The sequence below is a fragment of the Amblyomma mixtum genome, chromosome 4 (genome assembly GCF_055824585.1).
Source record: "Amblyomma mixtum isolate Tamu chromosome 4, ASM5582458v1, whole genome shotgun sequence".
Taxonomy (NCBI): domain Eukaryota; kingdom Metazoa; phylum Arthropoda; class Arachnida; order Ixodida; family Ixodidae; genus Amblyomma; species Amblyomma mixtum.
This window is the reverse complement of record NC_143015.1, coordinates 140,035,783-140,050,223: the sequence shown is the minus strand read 5'-3', so window position 1 is coordinate 140,050,223 and position 14,441 is coordinate 140,035,783. Positions and strand designations below refer to the sequence as shown.

The following is a 14,441-nucleotide window of genomic DNA, read 5'->3' as shown; positions in this document are numbered from 1 at the left end:
GGTGCGGCTGCTGACTGGCGGGGTTACGGTCTAATCACCACCGAGCTTCTTTTGTTAGAATTTATACCGTAACTTTTTTTTAGCCCGGTTGTTGCCAGAAGAAGCAGTTATCATACCTCTTACTGCGTACTTCTTTCTTTTATTTTCAGGAACAGGACGGCGGAGGTGCGCCGTACGAGTGCTTGACCGGAAATGTGCGGTAAGCTGCTTTGAGGGTGTAATAAATAGGTTGTAAGTGAGGATCTGTCTCGTTTAAGGTAACCTACCACAGCTGTAAAAGGGCAATGTTACTCACTTTTGAAACTTTCTGAGTGATAGTAATGGTTGAAGCCGTAGGTGCGCAGTATGACAGCATGGCAAATCTAGCTGCGTAGCCTACTGCTTCAATATTCAAACTACAGGAAGGTAACGTCGCGAAATCTTCCGAATGCAAAATAATCTAGAAATACTTGTTGATTGACCGAGATCTTTAAAATCAGCGCATTCAGCAATCGTGTCCAAGTTAAAATGGGAACTGTTTAGTCAGACACACTCTGAAGCAACTGAACTGTACTTTTTGTTTTCATATTTCTGTATTTGTTTTCAGTACAAATTACTGATGGGTTTCAAGGAAAGTTCTCGGTTATGCTGAAAATCAGTAGTGATGAAGCTCCGTCTCTTGTTTTATGCAAGTACATGACCCGCACTACTCCTCATGGGCATCCGTTATTGAAGTGGATAATATATCACGTAACACACGCACAGTTCGACCTGCTAAACTGCTCTGTGCAGCGGCTCTTTCCGTGTGGCGACAAAAGAAACAAGTACAAAACACTTATACAGCAACACTCTCCAATGCGGAACTTGCAAATGCTGCGGTATGCCAACTTTTATGGCGCTTTGTTTCTCGCGATGCGGAAAAATACTCATGCGATAAGCAGGAAGTTGCCTGAATGTTAGGTTAAGGGAACACGAAACTAATATGCTTAATTGTATTGACCACATCCTATAGCTTCATTGCTCAGAATTCACAATCCTCACAATCAGAATATCAAAATCCTATAATAGAAAGTCCTGAACTTTCAGAAGAAGCAAGGACTCGACCACATGGAAGATCGTTAAAGCACAAAGAATCATCACTCTGGGTGACCTCTGCATCATCATCCCTTGCCTTGCATTATCGGTAAGAAAACTGTGCATTTGGCAAGGAGTGCAAAGGACGATGAGCATTTTTGCTTTCTTCCTTACAATTGCACTTATTTACCATCTGTCATGCATAAAGCCCTCTATGTATACATATAGAGATCAGCAGTAGACAAAGTTGAACGTCAGCTCCAAGTATCTACCATTGGCCTTTGTCCGCGTCTTTGCGCTTTCTTGAGATTTCAAAATTTACAGATTTTTTTTTATGAGCAAATAAGTGCAGAATAACATGAGCAGCGGCAATAACACCCTTGCTCTCGTTTTTGAGCTGCTTTTTCGAGAAATGCCTGCACGAACGCAGCATGAACATATTGTACAATACTTCGGGCGCCACTTTAACAACGACCCAAGTTTAGACTCTTGAAAACCTAGGGAAATAGAACAGGCTGTATGTAGAACGTACGAAGCCTTAGTTCCTGGCTGTAGCTTTTATATTTACTCTAGACGCTCTGTTAGATGCTACCACATCGCTTACTGCGTTTTTTATAAATAACTCAGGCGGCGTCCTTACGAAAGACCTTGGGAACCGGGCGCCTTCTGAAGCGTGCTTTTTATAATTTCCTATGTTTATTTTTGGACCTAAAAAGGCTGCCTGTATTTTTCGGCAAGGTAATGTTTTCCACTCTACGTTCAGAATTCGAAACAACTTGCCTAAAATACAACACCAGGCGCCCGCTGCGCTTTACAGTGCATATACTACATTTCCTTTGCCTTCCCTCCCGAAAAAACCTCTTGACGTCATGTGAATGGCACAAAGTGAACAAATGAACAGCGCGCAAACTCTACCCCAGTCTCAGAAAGCCCTGTATCCTCCATCACGGTCAAGCATTGTTAAAAACAAATTGTTAAAACCATCTTTCGTGCGAAATCTGCGTCTTGTGCGTGCAGTGACGAGAAACAAGGCGCCCTTCCCGGCTGAGTACTGCAGTGCTGCAACACTTCATTGTCCGAAGCGAAGGCATAGGACGACGAAGCATTGCATTCAACCCCCAAAACAAGGGGTGGGTATGGAAATGTATTTCGCTGCGATGACTAAGCAGTCAAGTTTTCGCGCTTTATTCTCATCCGCTCAAGACTCCACGATGTTACGCGCTCCCAAAGGACCTGTGCAATACATCCGCTCCAAGCCCGAATGCATACGTTAAGAGACACTCATTCTCACTGCTCAGTATCGATTTCTTCACTAATACATGCATGTGCCCGAGCTCGATTGCGACCTTCGGAGCGAAACAAAATCGCAATGGTTTGAAACCACAGATCGGCATTTTTATGTTGTCTAAAATTGAGAGGGTTGCCAGAGCGTTCTTAGCAATATTTTGGACTCAAACTGTGTGGTCCATCACCGTCGGCATACGTCCTTATCTTGCATTTGGTTTCCGTGCGCAGAGCTGCGCTTTATTGTTGCATAGACCTTATCTAAGTTTTCTGCAAAGTTTATGTTCTCGTACGGGCGACTGTACGCCGTAAGGGTGTTTTTTGCGACAGAGCCCTCAGGGTGGTTCCATGCCATTAATGTCGTCATCATCCGATCTGAATTGCCTCTCTCCTTGCAAAAAGAGAGACAACTACATGCGTGCCAACAAAGCTCCCGGCTCGGGAGTGAGGCAGCTAAACCATGGTCTCCACCCTCTGGCCAATCGATGGACCCATCATCCATAGGCTACTGTCTCTGTCTATTTGTTCTGTTGGAGCTCGGTGGCAATGGCAGTCATGAGTGGCGTCATTATTGCGCAGATCACTGAGCGAAACAGATAGCGTTTATCAGTATTCGCTCATCACGAGAACATAGGTTCCTTCATTTTCATTATAAATCCTGGCAGAACATTAATTCCTTCATTCATCGAACAGTGATGACGGCGGCATGTGCTGTCCATACGCGCTGAAAAAGATTTTCTGAAATGTCAGGTTCTTTTTTCTCGTTTCTAATACCACTGGGAAGTTGTTTCCTATCGACTGAGGCTGCCGCTGCTAGCCGCGCACATGCGACCCATTGTATTTTGAAATGCCGCTAAAAAATGCTGACCTCAGCTCTGCCTTCTATGAGGCGATTCAAGAAGGACACATCTCTTTGACCTGTGCAGATTGCTGCCATGAATGTCACATCACGAAATGCGCAGGAATTGGGGACCGTTGTATAAAAGCAACAAATGGTTATGGAATCAAAATGCTCAAGTGCTTGATGTACCGTTCTCAGATTACTCTTAGCAATGGTGGCGGCACTAATAAGCCTTAAATCGAATTAAGTATAAAGCTTCCTGAGATGTGAGCAACTCTGGCAAACGGCAAAGACAATTTTGACAACCCTTCAAATGTGAACAAAATCGTGTTCATTATGTAGACCTCCGTCGAAGACATGCTTGAGATCTACGCAGAACTTCTTGAAGCATAGCATAGTGCCAAATGAGAAATTTAGCTTCTCTGCAAAAAAAAAATTGACGACACCAAAAAACAGTCATAACTGTATAGAAATTCGAGGACTGCGCCAGGAGCCGAAGACATCGGTTAACACTGAAGGCGGCAAAATATGAAACTTAACAGAGGGCCTGAAAGACACATGGAGGACATCTACTAGACAAAATAAACAATCTTACTAAAGAGGCTTTATCTGCCCTTCACTGTAGCAAGCGATGTTGAAGGATTACGTTGCCGTCACTGGGACCTGGAGAAGGTCGATGTAGTTTTCATCCCTTCTGCTAAAATTCATTCTTTCAGATTCCTTCACAATAAGGGATTTTATGTAAATATCATTAGCTTTTTTTCTGTGTTATGCAACGTTTCACAGTATAAGTCTCCATTGCGTCCGGTGTGGGAATCCAAATATCCCTTTAACGCCTGTCTCCTATATAAATATTGCTGTTGCTTGGTCTGACGTTCGTATCAACATTTTTGGAGCGCACGGGGAGGAGAGAACGACTACGAAGTTGTTTACGGATTGGTCGTAAACAAGTGTTCAAGAGCAAAGCGCCGTCCTTACAGTGATCACTATATTTATCGCCGGGTGGAGCAGCTTCGGAGACCGCCCAGAACGGTTCTGTTCATGAGCTCCTCTTACGGAGAGGCCCTTTGGTGGTTCTCACCCAAACCAGTTGCTGCATCTGAAGGAAAGATGTGCAAGACGAGGGGTGCATGGCAGTGCACTCACCGAAGACTTATCCCAGCGGCTTCTCTGCCCGGTTCGACTTTTCAAGGGGAGGCGTTTAAATACTCCAGCCGGTTAACCACCGCAGAAAAAAAAAAGAGATAAAAGAGCCACCATGGGGAGAATGTGAATGGTCAGGTATGTCGCGATCGGGCGAAAAAAAAATGGAGAGGCCATTGAAGTTTATACGGAAATCATAAGCAAATTACGAGAAACATAATTAGGCGAAAAAATATTGAAGGGGCTTTACCTGAAGACTGGTTTATTTTTAATGTCTCGCACGTTAAGTGGTCGGTGGCGGAACGAATAACTCTGTGGGACAGCCGTTACGCGTGCAAGCATTGAGAACTCATTCATAAGTTTTGCATCGTCATAGTGAGCTTTACAGGACTACTTCTGATGACTACTTCTGATGAAGAGAGATTAGAGCGTAAGTAAAGCTTAAAATGGGCCTAATTCGTTCATATTTATCTTGCGCCAGTCTGTGTTCGTGGTTTTTGCGTCCAGTATTGTTCGTTCCCATGAGTCGCGCACTAATGAAGTTTAGTTAGGAGATTCACATGACAAATCTTTGTGACGTACAAATAAAAAAATTTTAATAACATTTGCGATACTCCCTAATGTGAAATTCGAGCGATGCACTGTGCGATTCGGCGGCGCGAACGGCAGCGTCCTCTAGGCGCCGGCGACGAGATTATGCTTCGGTGGCGCAAGCGAGAGAGAGCTATCGTAGGTGCCGCATAGGAGTCTTCTACGTGGGCGCCTCCGGCCCGTACCCCATGGGATGGTACACGGCCGCGGTCGTCCACGACGGTAAAACGGTAGATGCCCTCACTTTCAAGGTCCAGTCAGCAATTCACGCAAAAGAGGTTGTCATCGCCCTGGCAGCCTCCGATTCCTCCTCCAAATACATATCACCGACTCACGAGGGGCTTGTCAAAACGTCGTGCAAGAGTGGGTTACTCCCCTGGCTTATCGCATCTACGAAAATTGTAGCCGAGACTCGGATCCCGCGTACAGATCTCTTGTTTGGGCTCCAGGTCACCAAGGCCCACGTCACCCGACGCCGACCAGGACTCCGATTTGAAGGAAATATGCGATTATTACAAATCCACGCACAAAACTCCTCCCACCCCGTGCAAAGGCCTGGGGAAGGCCAACGAACGGGTACTCCTGTGCCTGCTTACTAACCGGATGCTGTGCCCGTTAACTATAAAGCATTTTGATCGCCGATTCGATGGGCGGTGTTCGCACTTTGGGGCGGTGTCTGACACCTACCACATAGTTTGGGCCTGTCAGCAGAATCCATCCCAAACACCTATCCCAAACCCCACCCGAGAGGACTGGAAGGCGGCGACCCTATCCGGCTGCTGCACCCTCGAAGCCCAAAAGGCCTTAACGTAGCGCGCCCGGGCTGCGGCAACCCCCAACGGTGTGGCTGACTAGGCATACCAACTAGTGGTTCCCTTCAGGTCACGACCCCCAACACCATTCCCTATGATTACATAAACATTTTCACCACCACCACCTAGCCACTACTTCAGCACAGAGACCTACTGGGTCCATTGGGGGCATACGTCTATACTAGGCCGACGCGTATAACCTATCTCATGCAGCACATTTCACAGCACCGTGCGCCAACGGAGCGGTGCATGGCGCGACTGTGAGATGGCAGCGCGTGGGCGTGGGAAAAAAAATTCAGGGGGACACTTTGTTGATCTAAAGTGCGGTGAGGTGAAAGCCTTAAGCGCAGTGTTGCTGCTTGCGTCACTGATCTGTGGTTAAGATGTTATGCTTCGCCTCTAAGAGCAGAAAGCGACAGCGTCTTGCAACGCTGCCAAGGAGTCTCCAGAACGCCATCGCCCGTTCGGCTCTACGCCTTGCTCGACGGTAAATTGGTTTTTGAGAAAGGAAATGTGTCTGTCTCGCATATGTCGGTGTACACCTGAACCTCGCTGTAACGGAAGAGAGGGAGATGGGAGTGAACGAAGACGCCGTATTAGCTAGACGCGGCTTTGTTCCCTCCGAACTATTGAGCTTGCATGGCGGAGTGGTTAGCGTGCTGGTCTCGCACTCCTGAAACCCTGATTAGAATCCCCTACTCGACCAATTTCCTACTCGGTTTTATTTATTTATTTGGTCTGACTAGAAATGTTAATTAGGCTAATTGTGGTCTTTCCCATTGTTCTAGCGCCATCCATTATGTCATGTCACCCACCTGTCAAGTGCTGGAACTCTCTAGAATGTTCGACACAATGTCTATGAAACGTCTAGAAACGTCTAACCAATAATGATGGTAAATGATAGTTAAGCATGACTTGCACATTTAGTGCTACTAAATAATGTATGGTTAGTGATACTTAACGTGGCATTAACTAGTACATTTATTAATTAGTGATAGTTAAGGTACAAGCGCAGTGCACAGTCCCACATGCCACTTCTTAACTACTATTTATTACCAATTAGTCATTAAGTACAATGATATAATCATAAAATCACTTTATATCGTGTTCCGATGTCTTTCGATTGCACCCGATTGAGTATCGATCGGCTATTGATTGCTATAGGCCCATATAAGGCATGCATCCCAAACGAGGACACATTTGCTAACACGTCTTGGTCACGACAGTATGAGGCATTTAAGGCTTTCGCCTTAATATCCCGGGGCCCTCTCCTAACCACCCTACCACCCCTCATACAATGGGGATGAGCGCACGGCGCGCTACGGCACCCACCACTCTGGCGCCATCTGTGAGCGAGCGGCGGTCCTTTCGTTCACTCGGCTGGGCTGTCCTGGAGAGTATCACGCTTCCCTCGCTATCCTCCCCCTTTATGCGAAGCATACTACTTTAGCCACTACTTCAGCCCTTCACCGTGGTTATGCGCCTCCAAATCACGTGATACATGACGTCACACCACGTGACACGATGACGTCGCGGCAGTGGAGAAACGGGGGCCCACCTCGCGCCGTCGCTCTGATTGTGCGCCTCCAAATCACGTGATACATGACGTCACACCACGTGACACGATGACGTCACGACAGTGGAGAAACGGGGGCGCACCTCGCGCCGTCGCTGTGGTTGTGCGCCTCCAAATCAAATCACGTGATACATGACGTCAAACCACGTGACACGATGACGTCACGGCAGTGCAGAAACGGGGGCCCACCTCGCGCCGTCGCTGTGGTTGTGCGCCTCCAAATCACGTGATACATGACGTCACACCACGTGACACGATGACGTCACGACAGTGGAGAAACGGGAGCCCACCTCACGCCGTCGCTGTGGTTGTGGGCCTCCAAATTACGCGACACGATGATGCTTCGCATTCTCCAGGCTTAACCAAGTTAAGCCTCAGCCATTTTTTCCCCTCGCGCTTAATTACGCCTTCAACGTCGACGCGGCTCAACCTACGAAAAGGCGCCTATGTGCTGCGCTTTAAATTTTTCTCGCTTTATGGCTATATAACTCGCGCAGTATCCAAAGCAGCATTTATGGACAACTGTTTCTAGTTTGCGCGACCCCCCCCCCCCCAGTGTGTTGCAAGGAGTTCAGGATCATATATTGTGTTCCATGGTACAGCGTTCAGATGGACGAATAGGATAAAGTTTACGAACAGGAGAGCCGCTTACATAAGTTTGTTACCTTCTCCAAGGGGCAAAGTCTTGAAAGGGAAAGAGGTAAGGGCACTCACGATTAATTTTTCTGCCAATATTCACGTGGGTAGAGCATTGGGAATGTTTTGTTCGTAGACCAGGCTGATTCGTTTCAGATAGCAGAATTCGTTGGTTATCTGTGCAAAATATGCAGCATTTACGCAGATACATACCTGCCTGCAACAGCATATAGGTGAGAAGAAAACAAAAAAATAACGCAGGCGCTGTTTAGGTACACTTGTGGATCAGTGGCATGGAGCGTGTGGCGTGGCACAATGATGTACTCAAGACAAACTCGCTCAAAAAATGTCTAAACAGCCAGGACGGGGTTGCAGTCTCCTTTTCGAATTACTGGATTCGCTTTCGAAATGATGTGGCATGCCTACAAACACAAATGGAGAAGATAGGACTCCGTGCCGTGTGCCACTGTGTAATAAGTACATATGACGCGGAAGTGGCTGGATTGCCGGCGCCGATACGTTTCGTGACTGTATGTGGATCGCAGTTGAAGTTGAAGTTTATTTTGTCGCTTTTAGTGGTACAAGTATCACTGGGAGAGAGAGGACGCAGGGAAAAAAGCTGCTTGAATGCAGCTTGAGAGGCACCCTGCACTTTCAAAGGCTAAATTTAAGCATGCCGCGCTTGTTCCGGAATGTTGAGAACCTGCCTTTTTGAAATACGTTCTTGATAACGATAAATGTTAGTTTTTGACTTTATTTTAAAGATTTTATTGACGGCAGCTGGACGAGTACAAAGACAAGATATCAAGACGAGCTGCGAAGCGTACTTCTTAGATAATCAACCTACACGGGATTGACGCCCCGAATTCTTCGGGATGCCGATTTGTTTGGAAGTACACGATCAATGGTCAACACCTGAAAACCACATCATGCCAAAATTTTGTGATATATAAAATGTAAAAGTTATTCTGCGGTAAACTGTGGCGCCAGACGGTAGTATTATTTCGACCAACGACTCAACGGTAACTTTTGCTTTCTCATTCGTTTAATGAAGCCATATGGAGCTCTGGATCTCGAATAAGCACATTTTAACGTTTTGCGTAAACTTCAATTTCATATACGTCTGAAGGAACTCTCAGGCTGACCTGAAATTTCATAGAGGTTAATCGATGGCATTCGTTTCTTGCTAGCATTTGTCCCGCATGACTTCTGCTTCGCTGCATCCAACATGTTCATGATATTTGCAATCATGGCGATTCCGACCCAGGAGCGCAAAAGAAAACGAACCGGTTTGTCCCTGATCCATTACACGACCTTTAAAATAAGCAGCACAGTGATTCGTGGCCTCAACCAACTGCATTATTAGGCAACCCTTATAATCCTGCACACACCACTGGCTTAGGCAATAGTCAGCGTGTCTGGGTGTTCCTTCTTGGCTGCTGTGAAAGCAGCACTACTGTGCCCCCCCTCCCCCCCCCCCCCCCCCCAACCCCTCGAAAACCTTGTGTCTGCTGAAGTAAAGCCTTCGTTGCAAGCAGCAGGTCCCCCACGCCTATAGCCTCAACAAGCACCAACCACTTGCCCCCCGCTGCACCCCAGTAGCGGGCTGCCCATCTACCAACTCCATCGCCCCGTCGCGGTGGCTCAGTGGTTATGGCGCTCAGCTGCTGGCCCGAAAAACGCGGGTTCGATCCCGGCCGCGGCGGCTGAATTTCGATGGAGGCGAAATTCTAGAGGCCCGTGTACTGTCCTATGTCAGTGCACGTTAAAGAACCCCAGGTGGTCGAAATTTCCGGAGGCCTTCACTACGGCGTCCATCATATCCTGAGTCACTTTGGGACGTTAAACCCCCATAAACCAAACTACCAACCCCATCTTCGATCCGTCGACCCAATCCACGAACCCCTCCTTCACCTGCAGAACTGACACTCACCTGCCTAACTCTACCTTCCTGATGTACCAGTGGGCAAATAACATAGCGATAAACGGTGGGTGGATGGTTGGATTGGTCGTATCCCTTGTTAAGAGAAAGGCAGTGTATGGATGAGCAGCACATCCACTACCCCTAGGCCATTGCAGCGGATGAGCCCACTTCTTGGTACCCTCGGGGCATCTGTTATATCTACGGGCGATTTGCACGTGAACACCTACGCTGGCTTCTCTAAACGGCCCTCGCCAGGAAAGCGACACAGAAAAGCGCCCGTAGGCAGCTGTCGTTTCATTTCGGCAAACGAGGCCAGATCTTATATTCGTAGTACTCACCCCTTTCAAATTTTTGCCAATCTTCGCAGAATATATACGCAGTGTCATTCATGACAGCGGGAAATAAATTCTTTTTTGCTATCTTCAGCATGTGGGCGGAAATTTGACGGCAGTGATGCATCGTCGCCCTCATTGAGCTGGTTCAAAAAAACTGCGTACAGCAACGTGCTCTTAACTCCTTCTGATAGAACGGTGACCAGTACGAAATGATTAACGCATGCCAGATAACTTAAAAAACGACAGAAAAAAAAACGTTTAACCTGTCTTTCGCGTTGCAAGGGCGATTTTACAAAGTGGTGTGCTCACCGCAGTCGAGGCGTAGTGGCTTGATCGGCCGGCCCGGCTTCGGGAGGTAAGGGGTTCGACTCCTTCCGCCGGATACCCACCGGGCCCCCTGGAACGGGTACAAGCGTCCCGCATTTCGTGCACGGCGGGATTCAACGCTTGGGAGAAGCTCGCTAACTCGCCACCACACCTGACGCTTTACATCAGGTGTATCCAGGGGGCATGCATTTACACCACAGCACCAGCCCGTCGAGTAAAAAAAAAATGTTGGTGCGGCCGCTGACTGGCGAGGTTACGGTCTAATCACCACCGAGCTTCTTTTGTTAGAATTTATGCCAGAACTTTTTTCTAGTCTGAACGAAAAAACGTAGCGTTGAAACAGGACACAGAAAGATGAGGACAGGACGGGCTACTTTTTTCTAGCCCGGTTGTTGCAGGATGAAGCAGTTATCATACCTTTTGCTGCGTATTTCTTTCTCTTTTTTTCAGGAACAGGGCGGCGGAGGTGCGCCGTACGAGTGCTTGAACGGCAATGTGTGGCAAGCTGCTTCGAGGGTGTAATAAAGAGGTTGTAAGTGAGGATCTGTCTCGTTTAAGGTAACGTACAACAGCTGTAGAAGGGCGGTGTCAGGGTCTTTTGGAACTTTCTAAGTGATAGTAATGGTAGAAGGCGTAGGTGCGCAGTATGAGAGAATGGCAAATCTAGCTGCGAAACGTGGAGCTTCAGTATTCAAACTACAGAGAGGTAACGTCAGAAAGTCTTCGGAATGCTAAATAATCTAGAAATGCTTGTTGATTGACCAAGATCTAGAAAATCAGAGCATTCAGCAATCGTGTCCACGTTAAAATGGCAACTGTTGGTCAGGAGCACTCTGAAGCGACTGAACTGTACTTTTTGTTTTCATATTTCTATATTTATTTTCAATACAAATTTCTGATGGGTTTCAAGGAAAGTTCTCTGCTATGCTGAAATTCAGAAGTGATGAAGCTCCGTCTCCTATTTTATGCTATTACATGACCCGCACTACTCCTCATGGGCATCCGTTATTGAAGAGGATAATACATCACATAACGCACGCAAAGTTAGCGACCTCCCTCTTCACCTCAAATTCAATTAATCTTTCTCGTTACTACGGGGAAATAAGTAACGAGGAACCAGTGAAATGGCTGTTGAATTGTTCAGTCACCTTTTCAAAAATTGCCTTCAGAACAATGAATTCTTTTTTCTCGAAATCCATGAACATCCCATTCAATTCTTCATGCCTTTCTGGAACATTCTTGCTGCCGTTTAAGTAAAACGCTGCAACGGCGCTCTTTTGAGTGAGGGATCTCAATGACTTATTTATTTCTGTAGCACTCAAAACGGTCGCGTTAGTGATAATATCCTAGTATTTTTCTGTGTGGCAGTGTGAGTCTTTCTTTTTTCAGGACTTCAATCATAGGATGTCACCCACGGGCATGCTCATTAGTCGTAATTACGCTCATCATATGCGCGCGTACATTTATCAATGCTGTTGTTGGTTTTAACCAAAAAATCCGATACTAAATACATATGTCGTCTCCTTACATGCCTTCAAACTATATACGCTGAAACAAGGTCGCACTTGTGCTTGATCGACTCGAGTTGGTCGCTCTGGAGGCCATTTTTAGTGACCACACATAAGGTCACAGGGACAAAGCTGAGATGGTAATATCGGAGCCCCCGGAAACGAAATAATGTCTATGCTGCAATGCACGCGGTAAGTGAAAAAGTGGTTATTTAGACATTGGACTTAGGCAAGCTAAAACCGCTTTGGGATTAAATAACTGCAACAGTAACAAACCATTAAAGCAGTTATTTTTCAACAAATTGAAATTGAGGTCACCACAAACAAGTAAAGAGGATTTATTAATTACACGTGACACCACAATGCTGCTCATTACTGAACAGAATTCACTTAGGCAACCTTTAGGTGGGCGGCACGCAAAGTTAATGATGATGCCATACTTCGGTTGTGTAAACAGATTCAACTATTCTTTCGACAGGACGTACGCTTTCACAGCAATAGTAACAGAGCTCATTTAGAAGTAATATCGCAACGCCAGCACCACATGAAGCACTACTGCAGGGTTAAGAAAGGAATTTTTACTCTGCTTTTCAACCTTTTTTTTCCTCGTTTAAGCCCAGTTCTAGTGAACTCAAGAATATAGTATCGATGCGAGTGCTGTGCGTGATAAGCAATGAAGGTACGGAGGTCTTAGCACTCAGAATCTTAGAGTGCGTCGTGGATACCTCTCCCTTATGGGGGTTTATTCTTGTAGTAACGCTCAAAGGGCTAGAAGCAGTTGTCGCTCTCTAGCACCAGCGTGCCAGCCCTAGCAGTCAGAGCTGTGACCCCCAACCCGCGGTGCGGTGAGTCGCAACCACGGCGGGTTCGGGCCAGAGGGGACAAACACGAGTATGCTACTCGGAGGAGCGTTTATTGCTCCCGAGCAATACAATGCAGCAGCAACAATACAACCGCCGTAACGAGCGAGGATGTTCCGCTCGCGTACGGGGGTGGAAAACACAAAGGGCAGAACGCACGCAAAAATGTGGGGGAAGTAGGTTCCGCTCACCTCGCGTGGTTCCTCGCTCACGGCCCGCGGCGGTCAAGTCACACACGGTGGCCGGGCGATAAGGGCAGCGGTCTCCGTGGCAGATCTCCGATCCGTGCGTGTGCACGGCTCCCGCCAGAAGACAAGCGAGCCTCGGGAGAAACGCGTCTCATCCCGGGCTGTGGAGAGGAGGTCTCTCCGTTGTAAGAGGGGAAAGAGGGAAAGTCTCCGCGGCGGGGAGCGAAAGGAAGCGGGGGTGGCGAGAGTGCCCTCCCTCGCAAAACCTCCCGAACGGCGCGCGCATAGCATCGCGTGATAATTACGCGCGGCCGTTACAATGGGGCAGGGGATTCATGTGTATCCCCCCATCCCCCCCTCCTTAAAACTGCCCTACGGCCGAGAAGTGACCGCGTTCACACAAAAGGGTATACCGAGTGGGGCCGGCGAAACGCCGTTTAACTTTAAAAACCAATAAAGAAAAGATTCAGCTCACAGCCAGCAGTGCCGTCGTCGAAGGCCGTGGACGCCAGGGCAGGAAGGTAGTGTAGACGACCACCATGGACGACTGTGGAGCCCAGGGTTGAAGGGGGTCGATGACCGCAGGTCCCGTGAGTCGGCCAGGGAAGCTTTGCCGGGACGCGCGGGCGGCAAGCAGGCTCAGGGCAATTACGCACCGTGTCGTAGCGTACGGCAGGCCCCCACTCAGCTGGATGAACCGCTTGCTCTTGGCTCGCCCTCTTTTCCTCTCGTTGGGGGGCGACAAAGGCACGCCGACCCATTTTCCCTCTGCCGCAGAGGACTTGCGAGGCGGGCCCAGCGGGGCACCAAGCTTCTCTTGCGGGCGAAGCCCGCTGCCGCGGGGACAGGGGGACTCCAAGGCGGCCTCTCTGCTGCAGTTTTCGCCATGGTAGACACAGGCCCCGGTTTCTCCGAATTCTCGTTCACTCGTCCCGCGGCCGACCGGAAGCTGTTCTTCTTCTGCGCAACTTGGTGGCGACAACGGACTCTTGGCTCCGGAATGCGGCTGCCTTCCAAACTGCCTGGCTCTCGGTGTTCGAAGCTGCAACGGTCGTTGCGGCGTCTGCTGGCTCTCCTCCGGGCACGCTGTGAAGGCTGGCCTGCGGCTGCAAAGCTGTCTTTTCTTTTTAGTTACTTTTAACGATTTACAGAATTTTTTTTTTCCTTTCAGTTAGTCTAACCCCGCTCGGCCTTTTCCGAAGATAAAGCGTGTGCTTTCTCCGGAAGCCGTGGTGCGAAATATGGAAGGGGTGTTCCGTCCATATTAAGCAGGAGAAATTACTCCCTGCGCGTTGGTCAGAGTTGTTTCTGCCGTGGGCGCAAGTTGTAACGAGGCGCTGGGCTCTGTTGTCGAGCCTTGCGT

The 14,441-nt window shown here is 48.1% G+C and overlaps 1 long non-coding RNA gene across 1 annotated transcript in view; it reads right to left on the bottom strand.

Annotated features, from left to right (window-relative positions):
• The window catches only part of LOC149348468 (uncharacterized), a 37,352-nt gene extending 26,638 nt beyond the window's left edge, over positions 1-10,714 (bottom strand). Inside the window, exon 1 of the long non-coding RNA XR_016292256.1 lies at positions 10,505-10,714. This is a non-coding gene — a long non-coding RNA (uncharacterized LOC149348468). The remainder of the gene's footprint in view (positions 1-10,504) is intronic.
• Between the last annotated feature and the right edge of the window lie 3,727 nt (positions 10,715-14,441).